The sequence below is a fragment of the Ursus maritimus genome, unplaced genomic scaffold (genome assembly GCF_017311325.1).
Source record: "Ursus maritimus isolate PB19 unplaced genomic scaffold, ASM1731132v1 scaffold_9, whole genome shotgun sequence".
NCBI lineage: Eukaryota > Metazoa > Chordata > Mammalia > Carnivora > Ursidae > Ursus > Ursus maritimus.
Genome location: NW_024427107.1, coordinates 40,671,942 through 40,681,008, shown reverse-complemented (window position 1 = coordinate 40,681,008; position 9,067 = coordinate 40,671,942). Strand labels below are relative to the sequence as shown.

The 9,067-nt window shown below is 42.0% G+C and overlaps 1 protein-coding gene across 2 annotated transcripts in view; it reads left to right on the top strand.

Annotated features, from left to right (window-relative positions):
• The first annotated feature begins 268 nt into the window (after positions 1-268).
• PLEKHF2 (pleckstrin homology and FYVE domain containing 2) overlaps positions 269-9,067 on the top strand; it is a 28,039-nt gene continuing 19,240 nt past the window's right edge. The window contains exon 1 of one of the 2 annotated variants that reach the window (XM_040625766.1): positions 269-487. The gene's annotated coding sequence lies outside the window, so the exon portion shown is untranslated. Of the gene's footprint in view, positions 488-1,310; positions 1,354-9,067 lie in introns of those variants that run through there. The other variant, XM_040625769.1, reaches the window with a different exon arrangement.

Here is a 9,067-nt window from a genome sequence, read left to right as displayed (position 1 = left end):
ACGATTCCGGTGCGCGCGTTCGCAGAGCGAGCGGAGGAACCTACTCTCTGTCCCGGCTGCCTAGGTGGGTGTGGCCTTCGCTGAGGCCCCGCCTCATCGAGCACAACGCGCGGGGCCGCACGGGCGGGGCGAGGGGACCAGCAAGAAAGGGCGGGGAGTGAGCCTTGTGGGTGTGCTCGTACCCGAGCGCTCGCGCCTGGCGTGTGGGCGGCGGCGCGCCCGTGCACGCGCAGGGGAGAGGCCAGCCTAGGCGGCCGTTGTGGGGTTCGACTGGAGCGGCGGGGGAGTCACCTGCGAGCGGCGGTGCCGGCCGCCTGCCCGCCCGCCCGTCCGCCCGCCGCGTCCGGATCGCGCCGGCTGCGCTGGGCCGCTGGCGACACACACCCTGGGAGGCTGGGGCGGAGGAGCGGGCAGAGTCCGCGCCCGGCGCCCGGGACGAGGAGGAGTCGGACCTTCGCCGCCGTCGCCGCCGCCCGCGCCCGGCCGGGTAGGTGAAGCTCTAGGTTGGTTGTGCGCCGGTCCCTGGCGGGCCGGGAGAGGAGAAGCGAAACTTTCCGGCGCTTCCCTCCACGGTCCCCGGGCCGTCTGCGGCGCGGGGAGGTGTCGTCGTCGCGGGCGGCGGCCGACGCCATGTTGGGGTCTGTGAGAAACGGGGCGCTCCCGGCCGCTCCCCGCGAGCTTGGGCTGGCCCGCGGACGCCGGGAGCGAGTCGCGCCCGGCCGCAGAACACCGCCGCCTGTGCCCGCGGGCTTGGGGGCTGTCCGGAGGGTCCGCGCTGGTGCCTGCCGGGGCCGCGGGACCGCGGACCGGGGGGCCGGGGACGGGCGGAGGCGCCAAGGGGGTCCCGAGGTCGGCGAGAAGTTGTGGGGCGTGAGGACTGGGTCCCATTCGCGGCCACTGGAGTCTCCGTCTTTCTCTCCAAAAAGTTTGCGGGGTCTGGGCATTAGGGACGTTGTAAGTTGAACAGCATATTTTTATGTGACTTGGGGCAAAAAATGGCACCGCAGAATTTGCTCTGATGGAAGGCTGGCTCTAACACGTTTATTTAGAGTCTTCTAAAGTTTATAGTCTTCGGCTGAATTTATTTTTCCTTTTTAAAATTTTACCGAGGGCCGAGAGCTTGCTGCTCATGTTGTTTGAATTCCCTTGTGTGTTCTGACATTATAGCAATAACCCCTGAGTGTGCGGTGGAAATGGTAGTAATAAGGTTACAGATAACTAAGCCCTTTTGTAATTCATAGACTCAAAGTATGTAAATTGATAAATACCTTCTTTGTTGTGTTTTAGTACGTTACAGAAGAGACTAACGACAGACTTAGGAGCTTTGACATACTTAAAGGCGTGTGTCTTAAGGTGAAGTAATCTTGATGTTACGAAGTTTTTTTTTTTTTTCTCCCTTTGGTTTTTTAAAGGTGCGTGCCTGTCTTGTTTTGAGCATTTACCTTTTTTCCTGTACTGTAGTAGCTCACGGGGTCCTCAGGTTAATTCAGTATTAACGAAGGCTTCTATTTTTAATCTCTTTGGGTCCAGACAGCACTGGAGGTGAATGGTATTGAGTTTCTGTACTTAATTGGAAAGCACATGCTGTCGCCTCAAACAATAAAACTGATGTACTAACCCAAGGTATCAAAAAAGATTGAGCCTGATTTACCCCAGTCAATGGATGTAAATTGATGTGTTTTAATAAAGGCATCTTAGCTTTAAAATTCTGTTAAAGTGAAGGGACTCTTAACCACAAATAGGATAAACCCTAAAACATGTCTTGGAGAAGTTCTCTTCTTAATCTAGATGTAATAGTAGAGCTTCTGCTCAGATTTGGCTGCTAATTTCCTTAGTTCTTAAATCCTTTTTGTTTTGCTTCATTGTCAAGTAAACACCCTTATACACATTTGTTTTTCTGGATGAAGAGTTAACTTAGGAATGAGGTGACTTAACTAACTTCATAAATCTAGCAGCCAAACTGGTATTTAACGGAGGTCTTTATGACTCTGAAGCCTTCTTGTTTTTCCTATAGCATTAACTTTGTAGGATACGCAACTCCCTGTTGTGGAGCAATCTCTGTCCACCTTGTTTCCTCCGTCTTTGCTGCTTTTTCTGATTTTAGTTTCTCAGTATACTTATTTCCTAGAGAGCTGATTTACAAGGGTTCTTGTAGTGAAATTTTCACTTGAGCCTGTACTTTTTGAAACCTCTGTGCTGTTCTCCTTACCCACCCCTTCTCTCACCAAGAATAATTCACTTATCCCACTGCAGTCCCGTAAATACTACACTGATCTGTCATGGTACCTCCTTGACCACAGTCCTTGCATGAAGTCTGATCTGCCTCTTCATCCCCAGTGTGCAGAGAACATAGCAGATGCTCAGGAAAGGTTTGAATGGATGTGGACACATCTGTTCCTTGTAAATATACTTCATGAATTTATTACATTGCCTTTTCCAGGGGCACCTGGGTGGCACAGTCGGTTAAGCATCCAACTCTTGGTTTTGGCTCAGTTTGTGTTCTCAGGGTTGTGAGATGGAACCCCAGCGCTCAGAGCAGAGTGTGCATGAGATTCTTTCCCTCTCCACCATGCTCACTCAGGAGCTCACGTGCTCTCGCACTCTCTCTCAAATAAATAAGATCTTTAAGATAAAATAAATTGCCCTTTCCATGGGCATAGAAGTTAAATCTTCTCTAATACTTTTTTCTTTTCTTTTTATTTCTTTTTTGAGAATTTATCTTGTTAACTCAATAAATTTTCGCCTGGGGATACAGAACTTGAATGTTTATGAAATTTCTAAGTAGATAATGGTATAATCAACAAAGAAGAAGCAGTGTGTCAACGAAAGAATAATGATCATAATTTTAAAGTGTAATTGAATTTATTTGTACTAGATGGAAATAGAGGTAAATCCTTATGATAAATTTGAAGGTCATATTTATACATATAAGCTCTTTGATAGAGCAACTCTCATTTCTCTGTCAATTATTGTTTTGTCAGAATTACGTTAGGATTTTGGTTTAGAATGCCTTACTTAATGGAAAGCATATAAAAATTGCTTTTCTATTGATAAGCTTATCTCTGAGAACCAGCTTTGTATGCCAGCTGCATGCCTAATAGCAACATTCTTGTTGGCTTAACTGAATAAAATATACTTCATAGATACACTTACGGAGTGCTGTGTCAAGTTTCAAACCTCTTTAGGTGAAGGTGTTTACTAATTCTGTAATGAAATTACTGTAGAATTTGGGGTTAATTCCCTGCCCCCCCAAAAAATAACTTTCCCTCCAATCCATAAATCACAATTTGGTGTGTCCAATTTGTGAGGTCCTAGGAAGGAAGAGAAGGCATTCAAGTAGTTGCTGTGAGTGCTAGAGAAAGCAGGTTGCACATAGGGTGGACTGGGCCAAACAAACCTGTATCCTAGCTCTGCTCCTGACTGACTTGTGACTCTAGAACAAGTTGCTTCATTTTTCTAAGCTTCACAGGACTCATTTGTGAAATGGACACAAATATTTGCCTCAAACTGTTGTGAGGATTTACTAAAATATGTTTGTGGAAGCATTTTAAAAGGAAGCAACGTTTAGGGGCACCTGGGTGGCACAGTTGGTTGAGCATTCGACTTGGTTTTGGCTCAGGTCTGATCTCCAGGTGGTGGGGTCGAGCCTGAGTGAGGCTCTGAACTCGGCATGGAGTCTGCTTGAGATTTGCTCTCCCTCTGTTCCTCCTGCTTGTTCATGTTCTCTCTCTCTCTCTCTCAAATAAATAAATGAATAAATAAATCTTTAAAAAAAAAGGGGGGGGGAAGCAGCCATTAGAAATGTGTAGTTTAGTTCTCCACCTTGGCCACACATTAGAATTCCCTGAGGAACTTCTTAAAAATACTGATTCCTGAACTCCACCCTAGAACCAAGTCAGAATTACCGGGTTTGGGGTCAAAGCATGGGTAGTTTTGCCTGTTTGTTTGGTTTTTTGGTTTTTTTTTTTAAGCACCCATGATTTTAATGTGTAGTTAAGGTTGAGAATCATTGATATAATTCACTCTCCTGTCTCCTTATTCTCTTCATTTTGTGGTTGAATAAAGTGCAGAGAGAAGTTAAGTGCCCCCCAAATTCCTCAGTCAGACTACAGAGGATATATATGAGTCAGAGGAAAGTGAAGTATGTAGAGATTAAAGTAATAGTTATATTCATTTCAGACCAGAAAGGTGGGCCACATTTGTAAGTAACTACAGTTGACTTACTCCAGTGACCTTCACCGCCACTCTACATCAGCAGCCTACACGGATGACCGCATTATTTAACCTTGTCATCATTTTGAACTACCTCAAGTCTTAAACTCACCAGAGGCGGTGATTCAAGAGCCTGTGTTTCTGTTTTCCATCATACCTGATGAACCAGCTTTTTGTCCTCATTGCTACCTCCCAGGCTGTTAGTTTCTACCTTCTTTCCGGTGGTGAACCTTGTAGTTCATATTCTGTGAACTTACTAGCACCTCATATTCCCCTCCTTGACCTTTGCTGCATATAACTGGTCAATTCTCGGCTTGTAAATACCACCATTTCCTTCTTCTCCCCAGCACTCCTGAAAAAAAGTCACAGCTTTGGTGACTGTTGAGTATTTGTTTTCCAGCTGCCTGTGTACTAGTTGCTTTCTAATCCTTTTTTCTCATCCCAAAGTTGACTCATTTTCTCTGTTGTGTTTTCAGTCTAACTCACGTTGTTAACCCCAATCTTGAAACGCTTGACTCTTAGAAATGAACTTGCTTCCTTCTAAAATGATTAAGATTTTGTGATGTGAATTTTCTCTTTTCTTCTTTGCATTAACTTCATCTTTTTTTCTTCACTTTTTTTTTTAAAGATTTTATTTATTTATTCGACAGAGAGAGAGAGACAGCCAGCGAGAGAGGGAACACAAGCAGGGGGAGTGGGTGAGGAAGAAGCAGGCTCATAGTGGAGGAGCCTGATGTGGGGCTCCATCCCGGAATGCTGGGATCACGCCCTGAGCCGAAGGCAGACACTTAACCGCTGTGCCACCCAGGCGCCCCTTCTTTACGTTTTTGTAAATGGAACTATACTTGATTCTTTATGCTTGTTTCATTTAAACAATAGTTGGGGGAAATTAAAAAAGATTTTTGTTGTTTTTTCATATTTTTATCAATTGTATCTGTAGTTTTGCATTTGTTTTTTACACCTATATTTTTCTACATGTTCTTCTTTACATCGTTACTTAAGAAGCAACAAGTATTCTTTGTCTATTAGAATACGTGTTGGGTGCCTGGGTGGCTCAGTCGGTTAGGGTTAAGCGTTTTCCTTTGGCTCAGGTCATAATCCCAGGGTCCTGGGATCTAGTCCCACATTGGGCTCCCTGCTCAGCCAGGAGTCTGCTTCTCCCTCCACCCCTCCCCCTGCTCATGCGCGCACTCTCTCTCTCTCTCTCACTCTCACTCTATGAAATAAATAAATAAAATCTTTTTTTTAAAAAAAGAGAATATATGTCATTATAAAATAATTAGGCAATGTAAAAATATTTTACCCTAGTACTTAGAGACAACCAGTACTAAATTTTTGGTGTGTATCTTTCCAGACTTAAAAAAAAAAAAAAGGTTTATATTATATGTGCTATTTAGAAACCTTTATTTAATAAACTGCCTTATTTAACAATTTTCCACATAAATATTAATGTCTGTTCCTTCAAAAGCTTTCGAAAAATCCATTATATGGATATGCCACAATTTACTTAACTAGTATTCTGTTGTTGAATGCTTAGGTTATTTCTGGCTTTTCAGCATTATTAAGACAAAGCTACAGTGAACTTCTGTATGTGAATAACTTTGTACAATGGTCTAAAGTTTTTTTGCATATGTTCTTGGAAATAGAATTTTTGTGTAAACTTTCTAAAGTGCTTCTGTTGCCAAAAATGGCATTTAGAAAAGTTGTTCCAGTGTATTCTGTCAAGAATATGAGTGCCCATTTTCCCCACATCTCAGAGGGGTGATTAATACATCATTTTCATTTTTATTTCTTTGATTAGCAATGAGAACCAACATTATTCCATTTACTCATCATTTTTATTTGTTGTTTTGGAAATTGCTGTTTGTATCTTACCCATTTTTCTTTGGGGATATTTGCCTTTTTTCTTTTGATTTAATTACATGGGCCCTTTATATATTAAAAATATTGACCCTTTGTCATATGTCACAAATATTTTTCTTTAACTTTAATGCTTTTTCCCTTCAATGTTGAGGTTTTAAAATTTTATGTGGTAAAATATCTTCCTTTAAGACATTTGGCTCTTTCATGGTATATATAACCATTCCTCTCTATGGCTAGAAATTTAGATTCTGTTTTTCACTATCAGAGTTAATGCCAGAAGGAAACTTTTTATGTACAGCATGTGTGCCCCTCCCCTGCCCCCCACAAGAGTTTCTTTCTCAGGATAGATTTCTCTGGTTAAAAATTCCAGGATCAAAGGGCAGTGCTTTCTGAAGCATTTTATTATTATACGTTACCATTAGTCCTCAATTTTTCCACGTGTTTCACTGCTTATTGTGATTTTTTGGCACAGTAAGATTATTTAGTCTCTGAGACCTGTGAGACATGTGAAATCATGTTGAAAAGATGCTTTGTGCTCTTTTCTCCCCTTCTCTCTTCTCTTGCTTGTCTCTTGCTTTCTAAACTAGGTGTTCCCCAAAGTTCAGTCCTTTGACCTCTTCTGTCTTCCGCAGCACCAACCAGCATCTCTACATGAATGGCTACTCAGTCTTTTTCGGTTCTGGAGCTGCCTGCTCATCCTAGCATTTGTGTTTATCGGACTGATGTTTGTCTTACGGATACCCTGAAGGTACTTCAAGAGGACTGTGTCCTAAACTGATGTCTTTCCCTCCTGAAGCAAACCTGGCATCTGCCAAAGGCTTATGCTTAGATGTTTGAAGTCATCTTGCACTCACTTTCACGCATATATTCAGTTGATTTCTAAATCCTATCCTCTATAACTCAGTAAGTCTCTCTTCCCCTTTTTATTTCTGCTGTCAATTACTGTGACTGAGGCTTTTGTTACCCTCTGGTTTTTTGTTTTGTTTTGTTTGCCTTCAGTCTAACTTCAGTAGTTTCTCCAGTCCATCCTGTGTACTGCTTTTGTGTACTGATTAATATTTTCCTATTTGAAAGCCTCAGTCTTCCTGTTGCCTATATAATAATAAAGTCTAAACTCTTTAGTCTGATGCTTATTTTCTTTTGCGGTTTGGCTCTTCTCTATCTTACCAGATTTCTGTTCTACCACCATACTTTGTCCTGGCCCTACCTCCTCCAGCCTGGGTTCACCTATTTCTTCTCGGAGGAATATGTTTGTACATCACCCCCCGCCCCTTGTCTCTCCCTCTCCCCCAAATAGTTTGACCTACTACTTTTGCCTTAAGGCCTAGCTTGAATTTCTGGTCATCTTAGAGTTGGTCAATAAATGTTTGCTACTACTTCAAATTTGTGGAAAATTAATATTGGTTTTGCCAGCTTCCCTATTGCTTAGACCAAAAACCTGCGATTGCAGCTTTATTCTTCCACTCGTAGTTAGTCATAGCAATCCTGCACCTGATCACTATTCTTTCTTCTGTTGCGAACTTCACTTGTGTCAACTCAGTCAGACCACTCATTCCAAAAGCTTCAGAAAGAACTCTCAGGAACCAGCAAGATCTGGTCTTACTTTTTTTCTCTCCTGTTTTTCTACTAAATAACTCCCTCTAGCCTCTGCTGCATCTGTACATGTGACTTTTTTTTAACACCTATTTTCTTGCAGATCTTTATGCCTTTACCATTGTTTTGCCTTTTGAGGTTCCACTTACTGTTCACACCTGTTTCAAGTGTTCAAAAGCTACATTTTTCAAGCCATACCTTCATTCTTCCTTTTTTGCTTCCTCACTGCTTTGTTACTATTTTTATCACAGTACTTAACTCATTGTGCTTTTTATTAAAACTCTGTGGTACATGTCTTAAATCACAGTGTCTTGTTCATTCTTTTTTCCCTCTGACACAAAGCGTAAAGCCTTGAAATGTGGTGAGCGGATTGTAACTGCTTTATAAGAAAATTTGTTAGGGATGTGATGGAGTAACCAGCTCCACAGTAGTGTTTATTTGAGCTTCACTAGCTTTACTTTTCAGTATTATACAGTGGTGTCTTTATAGCAGTCAGCACTGTACAGCTGCCCCTGTATAAAAACTTCTTGAAATGATGCACTTTTTTATCTGAATTTTGTTGGTGGTGAAACTATGCACACATCATCATTTTTTATTTGCTAACTAAACAGCTGTGCTTCTTGGCAAGAGAAGAAATCATTTTTGTATATTATCATGAGATTGAGATTTTTTTTAAACAGGATCTGCCATGCTCAATACTTAGAATTCATAATTAGGTACTAGTTAAATGGACCCAAACATTTGCTTGTGAATTTAAAATCTCTGGATCTAGTGAAGCAATTGATGTGTAGGGTGTGGTTCCTGTTTTCTGTGAACACTGGTACAGATGTCAAAGTGAAGTCTTTGATTTTTGTCAACTCTAGGTTGAGAAGCTACTGCCACTTTTAATTGCTGGTCATACTCAGCTTGGTACAGATTGATGGCATATATATGCAAGCATTATTGTAGGTGCTTTGAGGAATACAGAGTTGTAGGAAAAGATATTCTTGTTTCTAGGAACCTCCAATCTTTTGGGGAGAAAAGCAGGTATACACATCTTTATAAAACCTAGTAGAACGTAAGTGCCATAAGGTGGTGCAGATAAAATGGTATGAGGATTTAAAGATGAAACAGTTATCTGGCTATGAGGCTGCTGAACTGACTGCATCATGAAGAATTGGTCAAATTTCAGAATAGCAGGGGAGGGGGCCACATATTGGGCTCAGAGGTAGGTGAGGAAGGTCAGCATATTCTGGGAATAGCATGTAATCTGCTTTGACTATAACAGGGAACATATAGAAAGAGGTAAAACTGGAAAGATAGAATGGGACAGGCTGGGGCTTGACTGTGAAGGGCTTTAATGCCAGATTAAGGATTTACGATTTAATTTGGTCAGCCAGGGAACCTTTGATTTTTGAAT